This window comes from Pleurodeles waltl, chromosome 10 (assembly GCF_031143425.1).
Source record: "Pleurodeles waltl isolate 20211129_DDA chromosome 10, aPleWal1.hap1.20221129, whole genome shotgun sequence".
Classification (NCBI taxonomy): domain Eukaryota; kingdom Metazoa; phylum Chordata; class Amphibia; order Caudata; family Salamandridae; genus Pleurodeles; species Pleurodeles waltl.
This window is the reverse complement of record NC_090449.1, coordinates 990,157,932-990,174,601: the sequence shown is the minus strand read 5'-3', so window position 1 is coordinate 990,174,601 and position 16,670 is coordinate 990,157,932.

The following is a 16,670-nucleotide window of genomic DNA, read 5'->3' as shown; positions in this document are numbered from 1 at the left end:
ACCACCCCCTTAAGTTCCCTATTAAAACTTGTCTCAGGTCTTCCACTGTGACCTGAATGCAGTTGTAAATTGTCTATTTGATGGCAATACAACCTTGCCAAGCCTTAAACTCCCCTTTTTTGCATTTATGTCACCGATAAGGTAGGCCCTAGGTAGACTATAGGGCAAGATGCATTGTAATTAAAAAATCTGGACAAGTATTTTTAAGTTTTACATGTCCCAGTAGTAAAAAACTCATGCATGCTTTACTACTGTGAGGCCTACCTCTGCCATAGAATAACAGTGGGGTGCATTATTACATTTAATAAGTGCCTAATTTTGAATAGGAACAGATGAGCATTTCACGTTTGGTGTCTGGTGTCAATTTACAATTTTGAAAGGGACACTTTTAGAAAGTGGGCATTTTCTTGTCCTAAACTATAGCAGATCATCCTTATCTGAAGGTTTCTTAAAAAGACTAATCTGACATCTGAAATGGACACTTTTGAAAAACATACAGCTTATGGAGTGGCATTTTATGTGACTTTTTTTTATGGTACATAAATATATCAATAAAGAAGAATCAGAAAGTCTGTGTGTTCATTTATGCGCTTGTGTGTGGTATGGGAATAAGTGTGTGTTTGCAGATGTGGGTGTGTGCTTGTGTGTGTATCATGGCACGTAGACATGTAAAATTAATGCATGATGTTTTTAATATATTACATAGAAGAGATCAAGTTGGTGTTAAGTAAGAATATGAAAGCTATAAAGCATTTGCTTCATATATTACACTTAGAGGACCAGAAGGAAAAAAGGCAACGTTTTAAATTAAAACAGACAGTTAAAATATACAGCTGCCTCTAAATCCTGAAAGATCCCACATTGCCATCTACAAAGAAAAACAGGATGTAGAAAGGGCTGTAATCTTTAAAGGGGGCATATCCCACTAGAGTGTTTATTACTGATAGATGAATGTCAATTGAGTTCTACATCCAATAAAAGTCAAATAAAGATCTTAAGATGAATCCCCTGGGTAACACAGAAGCATCATCCAACATTACATTCTCAGTTACATTCTCAGATACTATTGTGGGAACAGTAGAATCTTTACATACTCAGTCAATCATATCATTGTCCACTCTGTAAAGCTATGTTGATTTATGTGATCCCTGTGGACTATCTTCAAGGTTGTATTTTGAACACGAAAGTGGTCATGCATACTTGTGTGATACATACATCAAAGATGTGCACATTCATTCAAGGTTTAAACATTAAATTCGTTTTCTGGTACACGACCAGTAATTTATGGCCTAATTACGATCTTGGCTGATGGTGTTACTCCGTCATAAATGTGACAGAAATCTCGTCCTCCGGATTAAGATTACATTGTCTCCTATAGAGATTGTAGTATGATGGACAGAATATTTGTCACATTTGTTATGGAGTATTACATCTGCCAAGATCGTAATGAGGCCCTTTGAATCTTTAACATGGCTGAGGACTCTAAAACTGGACTTTACCTTTACAGTGACAAATAACTTCTTTGTCTTTATAGAAATACATTACATTTTGCACTATTGAAGGTCAGCTTACAGGGAGGAATATTATCATCCTACTAGGATTAAACATGCCACAAATGCCTGATAAATACTAATTTTCAGGGCAACATGGGAATAAATGATAAGGGATAATTATCACATCTGATAAACTCTGATGGGCTAAGGGTCAGTTTTAATGGGAAAACGTAATTGTGACATTAGGACATGGAGTACTCATACTCAGCCACCTACTTTTTGTTTTCATTTTCTGCTTCTACAATAAAAATCTGTGTAAATGTTGCTCCACATCTGTCTAAAAAATATATTTTCCCTAATTATATAGGCAAATATGCTATTCTCTGCTATATGAAGAGGTCTTATGGCCTCCTCTTCTGTTTTGTAAGTAGAAAGGGTATGCAGTTCCTAAATATGAAAGGAAAATGGCTCAGAAATAACATGAGACCCCAAGTCGGGAGCTTTGATATCTCAGGAGCAAAAGCCCTCACACACCCTATTGGGTCTCATGCTTCATCATCTGACAACTCCTCGTTGCAATGTCCAACAGGCCCCACACGGAGAACTCTTTGCTGAAGTTCTTTTGTGTGTTGCCGATGTGAAAAGTGAGGTGCTCTTGAGGTTGTCAGACTTGGAGCACCTCTGTGACTCAGTGATGTTCCTATCACAATAAACTTGTGGCTTCCCAGCTCTATTGATGGTCAACAGAGGAGTCAGGTTAGCACTGTTAGACCTTCTAGGGGTTCCTCGACTGTAAACCTTTGACATGGTGGCCTATTATCCAGGGGACCAAACAGGTCACAGTAATGGTTATTTCAGCTCCAATTGGTAAATTACTACTGTAGGAAAGTGCCTCTTTTTGCATGATCAACCCTTTATTTTGGACGGATGTGGTTGTTTTTTTTCTAACTCTGTACACTGAGATTCTGCTTACCAGCCCCAGTGCATGTGCTCTGACCACTAAAACATGTTGCAATTGTCTGCACTACTAATTGGCACATTCAACTTAGATAAAAGTCCCTAGTATGTGATACCCCATATATTCAAAGACTTGTAAGTTAAATGTCACTGGTGAACTGCAGCCCTTATTGTGCCACCACTAAAGTGACAATGTAAAACATGTCTCCAGGCCTGCTACTGAAGCCTGGTGGAGCAACGTTACACCTGCCACTTTGACCTATCAAAATAAACCATTTAACAGACTTAAACCTTCTTTTTTATTGCTCATATCTCACTTCTAAGATAGGCCTTCAATTCCTACTGGGCAGGGTGCCTGGAATTTAGAGGTAGGGCATGCATGAATAATGTTTCACAGGTCCTAGCATTGGAAAACCTATTTTTTCATTTGACATGGCTGGGTCTCCCACAGGCTACACTGGTTTACACTGTTCCAATTAATAATTCAGTTTGCCAATAGCTGGAAAAGTGGTTCATTGACTCATCTTTTGGTAATTTAAAATCAAATTCAATGATAAAGTTAGATATATTATATTATTAAGGAACAGGCAATTTCAGAAAGTTATGTTTCTGCTAAAAACTAAAAGGTTTCTGACCAGTGTCCAGTTGTCACCTGACATGTGATGGCTCTCCTGGAAAGGGACGTGGATTGCTCCCAGACAGTGGGCAAAGGACTTTTGGTGTGGGAACGTGTCTTTCTTGATTAGGCAGGATGGCCTTGGGGGTGTGTTCAGTCCCTCCCGAAGCTTCACAAGATATGTACCCTTTCTCTGCTAGGTCTGCTTTCCTATTCTCTTTCTAGTCAGGATGGCTCCAACCCCAGTATGAGCTGCCCCAGAACTAGTTTAAGGTGACTTGAGGAAGGGTTTACCCATTTCCATAACCACACTTCTGAGGGGTCTCAAGGTAAAAAGGGTTCTGACAGGCAAACAGGAATTGCAGCAAAAATAGGGTTGCATCTGGGAATTGGTTCCCTACTGCTTAGGGAGAGTCTGGGAGTCACCCTCACCTACAGGCTAGTATCAGGAATGAATATGGTACTTCTGGGCATCCTATTCGAAATGCTACTGGACCTGTGGAAGACAGAAGAAGGTCTGCACCTTCTGTTGACACCTCTGAAGAGAACCCTAAGGGATGGACCTGCTCCAACTTGTAACCAGTACAAAGAAGTGGACTCTAAGGTTCAGTTGGCTGACTTCCGGTTAAGCTACAGTGATACAAAAGCTGCAAGAAGCTCACTTTTCTAAAGCAGGCCTACTGACCAGTTTCAACTTGCCCTGGACCTTGCTGGTCACTCCCCCTGCATTGAGTTTCTGAGGTTCTGGAACCCATGGCTGGTACAAGAGAGTGTAATCCTCCTGCCTAACCCTAAAAGTGGGAATTTAGGAACTTTTGGAATAACTTTTCTTAAAAAGAACTGACATAGGACCAGAACCAGGCGATCTGGTGAGGGTGGATTACTGGAGGGATTGCACTTCTGTCAGGGCCTGCTATGTTCTTTACCAGGACAATGTAGAATGTTTCACTGTCTCCAGCCTGCAGTTGTGTTCTACTGAGAGACTGCCAGTTTTAGAGAAGCAGCAAAGTCTGACCTCCGATGACTTCCATGGAACGAATGCCGAAAGATAACCAATCAACATCGAGTCAATTTTTGGAGTACCTCGTGAACTCTACTTGAAACCTTCTCACATTTATTGACAAATGCATTGGGACCCTGTCCTCCTGCAACCCATCACTGAAGAGCCCTCCTTTGGCATCAGCCTGATGCCTTCGACACCGATGAATCAATCGATGATCAATGGACCTTAGACATTTAGGATTGTTTCTAAGAAAAGAAGGGAGAAGTCCAATCCATGTAGCTGACCAATGATCAACTGTAGTCTGCCTTAATTTTTTACTTTGCTCAACTCTATTATGACCAGTTGCCGATGGTGGCGCATTGTGCATTTTGGTGCTATTTTCAATTGAAGCTTCAAAAAATCATATTGCCTTACTCCCCTTATTGTATTTTATCACTTTGATGTCATTTTGTTCATTTAAATGTTCTCTATTTTATTGGAGTGGATTTTTTAATTATGTTATGGTTTTGACTCGCTACCTGTTTGGTACTTCTAAATGCTTTGCACATTTTCTTAAGTTAAGCCTGTTTGCTCTGCACCACGACAACCAGAGTTTGAGCTCAGGGTTACATCTCTGAAATGTGTGACTGCACATAACAAAATTGTGTCTGCATTACTTGTAATGGATCTCAGTCCACCCCAACTGATAAACCACTTTCTCACAGAATTAATTTCCTGTGCCTTTTTTCGAATAGTGTTACATTTGCTTCTCCTATTTTGCAAGCATTTTGGAGTTCAAGTTCATCCTGTTTGTGAGCATCTGCAATTGCAGCCAACTGCATATTGCTTCTTTCACGGTAAAGAGGTACCACTTTTTTTATGTGGGCCATTATATTCTTTCTGAAGTAGTGATCTATAACTCTAGCTTAGATGACCGAAACCTTTACTGGACATAACAAGAATACTGAAATTATTACTTCTACCCTAACTAATAATTCACATTCTCACACCTACAGTTACTCCCTTTCCATGCTTAACTGCCATGCAAAGCTATTTATTTTTTGCTGTAAAAAAACTCTGCTTTTGGATCTTGTCCAGTGGTCCTACTCTCTCTTGGGTCCAGGGCGAAGAAGTGGGCGCCAACGGTCAGCTGGCAAAACTCCTGTGTGACTACAGGGAAACAACAAACTGCAGGAGCCCTTTTCCTGGAAGTACTCAGCAGACCATTGGCAGTGGACCTGGATTGAACTCTGCTGTTGGCCTCTGCCTGTCACCCTATGAGGCTCTAAGTGCCTCCTCTTAGACCCTGGTAGGTTTTGGGTTTTTAGATGTATACTCCTGTGGTTGTTTGGGCACCAGAAGTAAGTTTGGAAACTTTTGTAATCTTTTACTCAAGACCAGTGAGACTTTCAAACTTTTTCAAACGTTGTGTCTTCTAGACTTTCACCAGGACCAATCCACTTGGTGTATTCTATTATAGTTCCACCATGGCAGGTCTGAAATTGCACTTTGGCCCCAAATAATAATCCAATTTCTTACAATTACTAATCTTCAATTGTAAATATACCCACACCTTAAACAGTTATTGTGACAAATAAGGTGCGCTCAATATAGTTGGAGAAACAATTTAGTACATTGATGGATGTCAGATGCATGGGCTACATAGTTTGGGATTTCATATTGACTAACTGTGTATAGTAAATAAGAAGTGGAAGCTGCAGATGCTCTAACTCCAACAGCTTCCTCAAGATGTTAATCTCATGCTCACTGTGCCCTAGGTCTCAAGTTTTAACTCACTGACAAGACCTATGTAAGTCAGTACTGGTTTAGGATTTTGTGTGTGTTGATCTGGAAGGGACCTCTCCTAGCAGTTCGGGCTCAACTTTTCCTTATTTTGAATGTCCAAGATTGATTTGGACAGGTCATGTCTTTGTCTAGAATAGAATTGTGAGTGAAAAATGATGGCCTGGAATGTTGTACTAAATGAACACCATTAGCTGAGATTAATTCCAGTATTTGATTCATTACATTGTTGTTTGTAAAAATACGTATATGCCATCTCATTACAGAAGTTACTCTTCAAGCGGTTAAGTGATAATGATGCTGTAAAGATGAAATTGAGTAAGAGCTTTGCCTGAAGAATTTCGCAATATTGTGGACAAGGTACTGAAACTCTGAATCAGTAGTTTGCAACCACTGCTGTTTGACAAGACATCCACATAGAAGTCACTAGAAGATCTTAACAGAGTTGGCACCTCCCTTACTACATTCAAACAACAGTTTTTAGTAAGTAATGTGGAATTTTCAGGATGTGTGTAAATGGTTAGTAGGGTTAGATGAATTGAGAAAAGGTTAGAAAATATGTATGGTTTATGTGAAGTTTTAAAATGGAAACTAGTTTTGATAATTGTCCAATAAAATACTGTGTGGTTCTCTATGATGACGTTGTCATAACCACACCAGGGAAGGGTCTTTTCAATGGGCTGCATTCAGTTTGAGTGATGGGTAGACTGCTCAATTGCTCCCTGCTGACCTGTGGTTCCTTAATCACGGAGTGATTAGTACACTTTGCAACTGTACCCTTCTAACTGGTAACCATTCACAATTTAATACATGTTTAACTGACATTTTAGAGTACACTACACCATCATCCCATCCCATATTGATAGAATTCTTCTTCCCTGTTTTTGATCTGCCAGTATCCATGTTTGATTTGTCACTGACAGTCACAATCCTCCCCCACAATCATACTAATGCTACTTGCCTTTCTGTTTGTGTTATCACCTGCCTAATCTACCACTCTTAATTTCCTAAGGCTCATCACAGTACACCCTATATTTCCATTTACCTCACATATATGATCTATACCATTATCCCCCCAGAAACGCTTGAGCAATGACCCCAACGTCATTTATGCACCCGTACATCTCATTGAACAGACCCTCAAAATTAATAATCAACATCCCTCAACAAAACAGTATCATTCTTACCACAGAACACATCTATGTATTCAGCAGGAATACATTTTTAACTGACCGTTACATTTTCACCTGCCTTCACTGAAATGCTATCATGAGAAACTAGTTTGATAAACAGCTGCTAAGTGTTAAGTATGAGATTGAGCTATCTCCTGCAATCAAAGTACAGGGTGTGTAGTCAATGTTTAGATGGAATGAATGAGTAAAGAAAATATTATTACAACGTGCCTCGATTATGTAAATGATTTAATATTGTTGAAAATCTATTACCTATGATGAAAGTTACATACTAACCTCAGTGAGATTTATTGAATGCTTTCAGCCTATGAAAATTATTTTGAGCATAAGTTGATGGGTAAATTCAACAGAGGAAGGTATCGTTGAATACGGCGGTAGAAGGGGAAGATGGCTATGTTGTGACAGGTAACTCTAATATGTTGAAAGTTCGCTGTTAGACCAGGCATCCTTGGCGTGGTCTCTCCTGTCTTTTTTGCCTTTGCTTCCCATGTTTTGACTGTGTGAAGTGTTTTCACAGTTTTTGGTACTCTAGGTACTTTACCACTGATGATCAGTGCTAAAGTGCTCCTGTGTAAAGGGTATGTGTAATTGGCTTTTTCATGATTGGCATATCTGATTTACTATTAAGTCCCTAGTAAAGTGCACTAGAGGTGCCCGGGGCCTGTAACTCATATGCTACTAGTGGACCTGCAGCACTGGTTGTGCCACCCACATTACTAGCCCTGTAAGCCTGACTCAGACCTGCCACTGCATTGTCTGTGTGTTCAGTTTTAAACTGCCAAATCAACTTGGCAAGTATATCCACTTGCCAGGCCTAAATCTTCCCTTTTTATACATGAAATGCACCCCTAAGGTAGGCCCTAGGTAGCCCCATGGGCAGGTGCAGTATATGTTAAAGGTAGGGCATGTACTGATGTGTTTTACATGTCCTAACAGTGAAATACTGCCAAATTCAGTTTTCACTGTTGCAAGGCCTATCTCTCTCATTTGTTAACATTGGGGCTGCCTTTAAATAGCCTTAGAATGCAGTTTCCCTTTGAGAGCAGGTAGAAACATGGAGTTTGGGGTCTCAATTTAAAATACATATGTTAGTGAAGTTGGTTTTTAGATTGTTAGTTGGAAAATGCCACTTTTAGAAAGTGGGCATTTTCTTGTTTTAACCAATCTGTGACTCTGCCTGTTTGTGGATACCCTTTCTTGGGTTAGACTGACAGTTGGGCTCTTGTGAATCTTCTCTGGACAGTGACAGAAAGGGAGCTGGGGTGTAGCCTGCATATCCTGATGAGCCATCTGGGCTATAGTGGAGGGAGGAGTGGTCACTTACACCTGAATGGGCTGTGCCTGCACTCCCACAATACAGTCTTCAACCCCCTGGTCTTTGTCCGGGGCCTGGCCTGGGCAAGGCAGGATCATGTAAACAACAGAGACTCCACTTTGAAGTTTGCCTACTTCAAAGGCAGAAAGGGGTACAAGTAGCCGACCCAAAACCACAGATTTTAGATTTCTTCAAGATCACTTCTGGAACCAAGAGCACCTCTGCGAAGAAGAAGAGACGAAGAGCGGAAGAAGTGCTGCCTCTCCCTGTGAATTTGCTTTGTTGGGCTATCCTGAAGTTCCTGCTTCTGCCTGTGAAAGGGGACAAAGACTGGACTTTGTTGTGCTTTCCACTTGAGAAAAATCTCCAAGGGATTGGACTGAGCTTGCCTCCTGTTTTAAATTCTCAGGGGGGCTATCAAAGACTTCCTCTGCCAGCACCTGGACTCTCTGTCCTACCAAGTGGTGCACTACTATCCAGTCCCTGGGCCCTTGAAGGGTGAAGTTGGCAGAACAAGAGCTAAGATCCATGCACAGAATGCCCTGTGGGGCATTTTTAATGCACCATCTGCAATGTGGCTGAAAAAATGACACGCCACCTCCTTTGTGGCTAAAGTTGATGCTTCACCTGCATCACGGCTGGGAGATTGACACATCATGGCTGGAGAAACAATGCAACACCTGCTTGCGGCTGCTGATAATGATTCAAACCCCGTGCAAAGTGGTTTTCTATTACCATGCAACCAGATTTCTTACTCATCGTTCCTGGGCGTCAAAGTCATTGTGAATCAACGTGGATCCGAGGTGCCCCATGCAGAAATCGATGCATTGCTTTCTTGCAAGGGAGAGAAACAAAGCATTGCCTACCCGACCAGAGAAGAAACAATACACAGCCTCACTTGCGAGTAAGGAATAGACACATCACTGACTTTTCCCACGCATGCTCACCTGTGCGGCATTATTTTTTACGCAAACCAGGGACTTTGTGTAAAATCAGTGTTTTGATTGTTTTCCATGGAGTAAGACTCTTATTCTTTTAAAAATTCATATCTTGATTTTTGTGTATGTTGGAATTTTTTCATTTTGGTCTTGTTTGATTTAGATAAATATTGCCTATTTTTCTAAGCTGGTGTGGTGCCCATTTTGTAGTATTTTCACTGTAGTACCTTGTGTGTTGGGGCAAATACTTTACACATTATTTCTGAGATAAGCCTGACTGCTTGTGCCAAGCTACCAAGGGGGTAAGCAGGGGTTATCTAATTCTGTTTCTCCACCGCCCTGACTAGAGTGAGGGCCCCTGCTTGGCCAGCATGCAAACTGACTGCCAACCAGAGACCCCATTTCTAACACTCGCCTTGATATGTGGTAGTTTTGTGAAGTTAGTGGAGATTAGAGGTGTTCCATATTTATTTCATGGACTTGGCATGGTACGTTAGTGAAGACTAACAATCACTCACTTACTTATATGAGAGGTATGGTTCAACAAGGTCTAGGTCAACAGTGGAATGTGTAAAGTTCCCCAGAAAACAATTCAATGTGAAAGTGGCAGCTTTCCACAGCTGCAAGTGAGCCCGTTAGCTACTCATTCACTGGTAGAAGGCAGTAAATTATACTTGGCAAACCAGTACAGCAGATTCAGGAGTAATGGCCATGATGAGCTAGAACAAGCATGTTTCTCACAGGACTTCTCTTTAAAATGTGATGCAGCCAGATCAATTATGAAGAGGGTGAACTAAAGATTTATAATCAACTGAATTATCTAAAGTCACTTTAATCATTGTTGAGCAATATTAGTCCTGAAACCAGACAATCAAATTCTGAGCTACATTTCAGGAGATCCCCGCTGGGCTGGCGGGCAGAAACCTGGTTTCCGCCCGCTGGCCCAGCGGGGATCTCGGCCGCAACACAGGAGCCGGCTCCAAATGGAGCCGGAGGTGTTGCGGCCGTACGACGGGTGCAGTTGCACCTGTCGCGCTTTTCACTGTCTGCATAGCAGACAGTGAAAAGCTGCATGGAGCTGTGTCAGGGGGCCCCTGCACTGCCCATGCCAGTGGCATGGTCAGTGAAGGGGTCCCCAGGGGCCCTGCGACTCCCCGTTCCGCCAGCCTTTTCCTGGCGGTTCGACACGCCAGGAAAAGGCTGGCGGTATGGGGGCTCGTAATCCCCTGGGCAGCACTGCTAGCAGCACTGCCCTGGCAGATTAAACCCGCCGGGACCAATGTGGCGGACGCTTTCACCGCAGTCATAATACTGTGGATATCACTGCCAGCTTGCTGGTCGTGAAATCCGCCACAACAACCCTGGTGGTCCAAGACCACCAGGGTTGTAATGAGGCCCTTAGTTTACAAGCAGCACAAAAGTGTAATTACGCTACACTTTAAATATTATGAAAATCTTCATTATAATTACTTCTTATCCATTTTGAGAGTCACTGCAGCAGTCTATACCCCATTCGGACATTAGTCTCTTGTACCACACCGACCATCACAGCGGTATCAACTGCCTGGGCTGGAGACTACAGTCTCCAGTCCGGCGGCCAACACTAGGCCACCCACTGGAATATGACCCCGCCCACCACCATGGTTTCCGTGGCTTTCTTACCACCATGAAAACCATGGCAATAGGCACTATCAGTGCCAGGGAATTCCTTCCCTGGCACTGATAGGGGTCTCCCCTGCCTCCCTCCCCAGAGTCCCCCCTCCCCCTTCCGACATCCCCCAACATACACACACCTACACGCACAGACATACACACACACATACCTACATTCACGCACCCATGCATACATCCATGCACACACACACATCCACACACACTGACATACATACAAGCACACACGCATTACACAACACAACATACACGCATGCACACTTACATCCATTCATGCACACACGCATTCCACATGCCCCACATCCGCATTCACGCACACAGAAACATACACCCCCACACACACACACAAAACACCCACCTCCCCTGTCGGAGCACCCGACTTTCCTGGTTTCAGGGTGTCCTCCGGCAGGAGACAGGATGTGGCACTGCTGCCAGCAGCAGTGTCCACCAGCAAAACATCACCAGGCTGTATCATGGTTCATGATGTAGTCTGCGGCGGTCTACTGGCTTAGCGCTGCTGCTGGCAGCAGCGCCACCTTACCGCCGTTCGCTGCAATGACCGTAGCCGGAATTCCACCAGCCTTCTGGTAGAATTCCAGCTATGCTCATGATATGCCGGTCAGCTGGTAGCCATGGCAAGGGTCTTTTGGCAGCCGTCACCGTGGCTGTAGGCGGCATTTACCTCCTATGTCATAATGAGGGCCATAATGTCTCGAAACTAGCTTTTAATATGACAACATACACATGGAAGTACAAATTTGAATCAGGCACCACTTTAAAAGGCATCATGACCTCTTCTGTGATGGCAGAGACATGCTGAAGGGAGGGCCGTGGGCAGCCTCCTCACAACACTACTGGACCTGTGGAAGACAGAAGAAGGACTGCACCTGGTATTGAAACCTGTAAGGAGACCTGAAAGGCTGGACCTATTCCCATTTGTATTTACGGCAAAGCAGTGGACTCTAAGGGAGAGTAGGATGACCTCTGGTTAAGCTACAGGAACAATGCAAGCTGCTAGAAACCCTTTTCCTGATGATCCCAGCTGACCAGTATCAAATGGCACTGTCTTGGACTCTGCCAGTGGTTTCTGTAGGAGTGAGGCCCAAAAGTGCTGTTCCTGAGGCCCATGGATCCTTGGCTGTGTCAAAGTGTACTCCTCCTAAAATCCTGAGAAACCTGTGACTTGGAAACGTTTGGCTAAGAAGACTTCCAAAGGACTGGACAAACCTGCCAAGTCAATCTAATGAAGGTGCCTTGATATTGGGCCAAAAATTCAGGCTGCTGCTACTCTGAGCTTTTCCACAGCAGCACATCCATTTGAGCTGGGCATCACAGAAAGGCTGTCCAGCTATAACTTGCAGTCCTGCACTGCTGGAGTAACCCAAGCTCCAAAAATTCTGAATGTAGAAATCTCACCGGGTGAAAGCACCAAAAGTATACTGTTGGCCATGAATTTAGAATATTGCCCGCTCAGAACTTTCCTGTCAGAAGTCTATGGCTTCACCAGGGTCTCGTCCAATGGCATTCTGGTCTCGTGGAACCCTTTTTATTCAAAGCCTGTTGCTTTGCACTCTTAAAACCTTTTGACTACCATTTCAGAATCTAAGTTGGAAGGTAAAATGTATGTACTTTGTTTCTATATCTGACCTGCTCTGCATCATAGCCAGCTTTAAATCACTCTTAGGTCTCAGTCAAGCACTGCCAGAAGACCATGGTTGGTGCTTAATGGAGCTTTTTTTAAGTGAAAAGAGTTTGGTCATTTTGGTATTATTTGTCTCATAAAATTATCCTCTATTATGAATTGGAATGGAGTATTTATTGTGTTGGGCTTTTGACATTTTAACTGTCGTGGATCTCCTAAATGCTTTACACATTTTCTTAAATTAAGCCTGTTTGCTCTGTGCCATAGATTCAGGGTTGCAAAAACAACAAAAATGGACGGAATGCAGAACAAATCAAACATTCACCCTTAGTCACAGATCTGGGTTTAATCCATCACTTTGTTTGCTTGCCATGCCATTCCATCTCAGACCCAGCCATATGCAAATCATTCTTGACCCTGTTCCCCATGGAAACAGTCCAGCCTGAACTGCCAAACCAGGTCCTCCCTGGACCAGAAACAAGCATTCTGGGACTGGTTTGAAGGTATCACCCTTCATCAGCCAGGCTAGCTTGAATCTGGTGGCATAGCAAGCACGGTACCCATGTCTGGGCATACCTTTCCCACTTGGGGCGATTGTTTCCAGGGTTGAGCACAGTTTAAATTCCTGAAATCTTTACTGGACCAAACAAGAATAGTGGCATTATTTTTGTGAAGGACTACCACCCGTGACATCTAATAGTCCACTTTCTTTCAAAATCACCTTATGTATTTCAGAGGGAAAATAACCGTACACAGTATGGGTTAGTAATTACAATCTAACCTCCCCATCATATTACTATCCTTTGAGCTTATATTTGTTTCTATGAGAGCTCGTGCAAGATGTGTATAGTGCTGTCTTATTCCTGCTGTTGATCTGGAGTTTTGCTAGCTTTCACATTAAAAAAAAAGTAGGAAGAGATTGGGAGAAATATGATTGTCACTCGGATAGAAGAATACAGGTCGTTATCAAAAGCCTGCAAAAACAAATTAAAACCTGGTCGATTCTGTCTGCTACAACAGTTGCTGTACATTTCTATTTATTAATATTTGATTCACCAGTTACCAGTTAAGAATCCAAGCAAACAAAACTCTGATCGTGTATATTTTTGCAAACCACTGCATGTTTCCAAGCCAGACCTGCACTGTTACGCCTCAGGGGCATCTGTGTCACTTGACAAAAATGATCAATTACTGCACCATTGTGACAGAGACACCAAATGGCAATTTGCTGCTGGATAGTTATAAACAACTTGTTTTTATGTGACCAACCCCGAGATGCCAATAACTCGCCTCAAGGGAAGAATTATAGCGAGTGTCATGGAAAGCATCAACATATGCTGACATCTGTTTTTGTACAATTACAGATCGTGCATAGCCTTTCAAGATTATGGCGCTGTTTACTATTTCCCCTATTTAATTGAGAAAGTGTTTCAGCAAACTACCCTTATCTATTTCTGGCCTTAGGTGTTGATATCACCATTGAAGTCATACCTGTAATTTTGCTTAGTATTATTTTCTTGAAAACAATTGTTATTTTCCCACAGACAAATCTTGAATGTCTGCGAACAATTCGCTTTTTATTAATCAGAGTATTTCCTCTAAATAGGTAGAATGCAATAAGAGGTATTGAGCAAATACCACACACTTCCCTGACTCGGATGATTCAAACTTGAAAGGAAAGTTACTAGTCACCTACTAAACCGCCACATAGCATGACAAAATGTGGGAGATTTGTTGGTTTCTGTGTTGAAAAAATGCTTAAAGATATTTACGCATGGGAACGTTGGGATGTCAAAAGATTGTATAATTCCTACACACAACGATTGCAACGAACTAGAGTCTGTTGCATGATATAAAACAACAAACACTACAGGAGACATCAAGGCACTAGCTCTAGCCAACTCAATCCGAAAAAAAGGCAACGGTCACTAATTTCCAAAATAAAGGGTTCCTCAACTGTATCCACAGAACAGAGTACAAATTACCCTCAAGCAATTTTTTAGAAAAGGGTCCTTAGAGATTTCCACTCTGAACAAAGAAAAAGTGCTTAACCTGACTCCTGACTGACATGAGCAAGATTAGACAGTAAAGGGAGGTGAGATGAACCATTCTACACGTTTACACTTTATGAGATGCCTCCTCAAGGAATGAAGTCATTGATGGTGGCCCATACTGGGAAGCTCCAGGTGGAGATTGCCTCTATAATCCATCTGTGATAATAGATCCACTGCAAAGATAAAAAAAGGCGAAACTAGCATAAAAAGCCTTCATGTGATGGAAGCATGCACCTACTACCAAGACGAATGATGGTTAAAGGGACATGGCTACTTCGATAACAAATTCTCTGCGATGGCCTGCAGCCATCAGCACTCAACACTTGCCAACTGGTAATGGCATATGAACTATTGACCACATCTAGGATCCCTTTACAAATATCAGCCTTTGGTGAAAATCTGATTTGACCATTTTGATGACATGAAAATTGCAGGACAAAAAGTAAAACTTACTTTTGTAGAAAAGTGGGTTATTAGTAGGTGGAGGTATGTACCTTCAGCTAGTAATAATACCACAATCAATAATAAGGCCCATTCAAGTCTCAATAAATTAATCCCTACTCATCCCTCCGTAGCTTGGCAACAAGCCGTCAGGCTTAATTTAGCACACAAGTAAATGTAAAGCATTTAATATCACCAAAACTGTAAATAAGTAAAAGGCACAACACAATAAAAATCCAACACCAATTTATAAGAAATAGAGAATATTTTTTAAATGACACCAAAATGACAAAAATTCAATGTAGGGAACCGGAGATATGAACTTTCAAATATTAAATAAAAAATTTGCATTCTAGCGCCAAAAGGCATAAGTGACCAAACGTAGCTATCAGGTCGCGCTGGACCTTCACAAAGTCAAAGTTTTAGGCCAAACACGATGGAGCGTGGTTTGGATAGGAAAAGCAGGAGGTCCCGGTTTAAATCAAACCGTTGTACTTAATCACTTTTATGGCACTTTTCATCATGACATCGAGCTATCGGGTCCTTGAATGAACAGTTCGCATCGATGACGGTAGCCTTCTGCAGCCTAATGCCTCATGAGTCCTGGAGGTCTTTGTCCTCAGCATCAACAGCAAGGAACTCAGGAGCTTTCAGCAAGAAAAGCTCTCAGCGGCACTCCCAATGGCATGCCACAGTTGACCTCCCAGAGTGGTTGACTGCTACAGAAGGTAGCTGGCTGATCCTGGCCTTCTTTATTTACCTGTGCCAACACTGCCCCAATCCCTTGCTCTGAAGCATCTGTTGGAACAATAAACTCCTTGTTGTAGTCACGGGCCAGTAGGACTGGTGCTGAATACTTAGCCCCCTACAGATTTTCAAAGGCCTTCTGATACTCTTGGGTCCAAATGACCTTTTGGGCTGTTTCTTAGAGGTAACTTCTGTCAGCGGACCCACAATGGTACCATACATGGGCCCTCATTTTGATACTGGCGGTAAAAACCGCCTACCGCCACAGCGACAGCTGGCAAAAGACCGTCACTGTGGCTACCAGCTGTCTGCCGTATTATGACCACAGCCGGATTTCTGCCAGAAGGATGGCAGAAATCCAGCTGTGGCCATGCCGGCAGATGCCGGTAAGGAGGCACTGCTGCCACTAGCAGCGCCACGCCAGCAGACTGCCACCAGCCGTATTATGACCCATAATTCGGCCTGGCGGTGTTCTGCTGGCAGACGCTGCTGGTTTCAGCAACGCCCCATCCCGTCTCCTGCCGGAGGACCACCTGCACACAGGTAAGTCGGGTCTCTGACAGGGGTGGGGGGTGTTGTGTGTGTGTGTGTGGGGGTATGTGTGTATGTTTGTATGTGTGTGGATGCGGGTGTGTGTTGCGTGTTGGATGCAAGTGTGCATGTATGGAGGTGTGAGTGCGTGTATGTTGTGTTTTGTGAATGCGTGTGTGTGTGCATGTTTGAACGTGTGTTTGGGTCTGTGTGACTGGATGTATGCATGCGTGAATGTTGTGGGAAAAGGGTGTGTGTATGTGTGTGTGTGGGGGTGTGAACGTAGG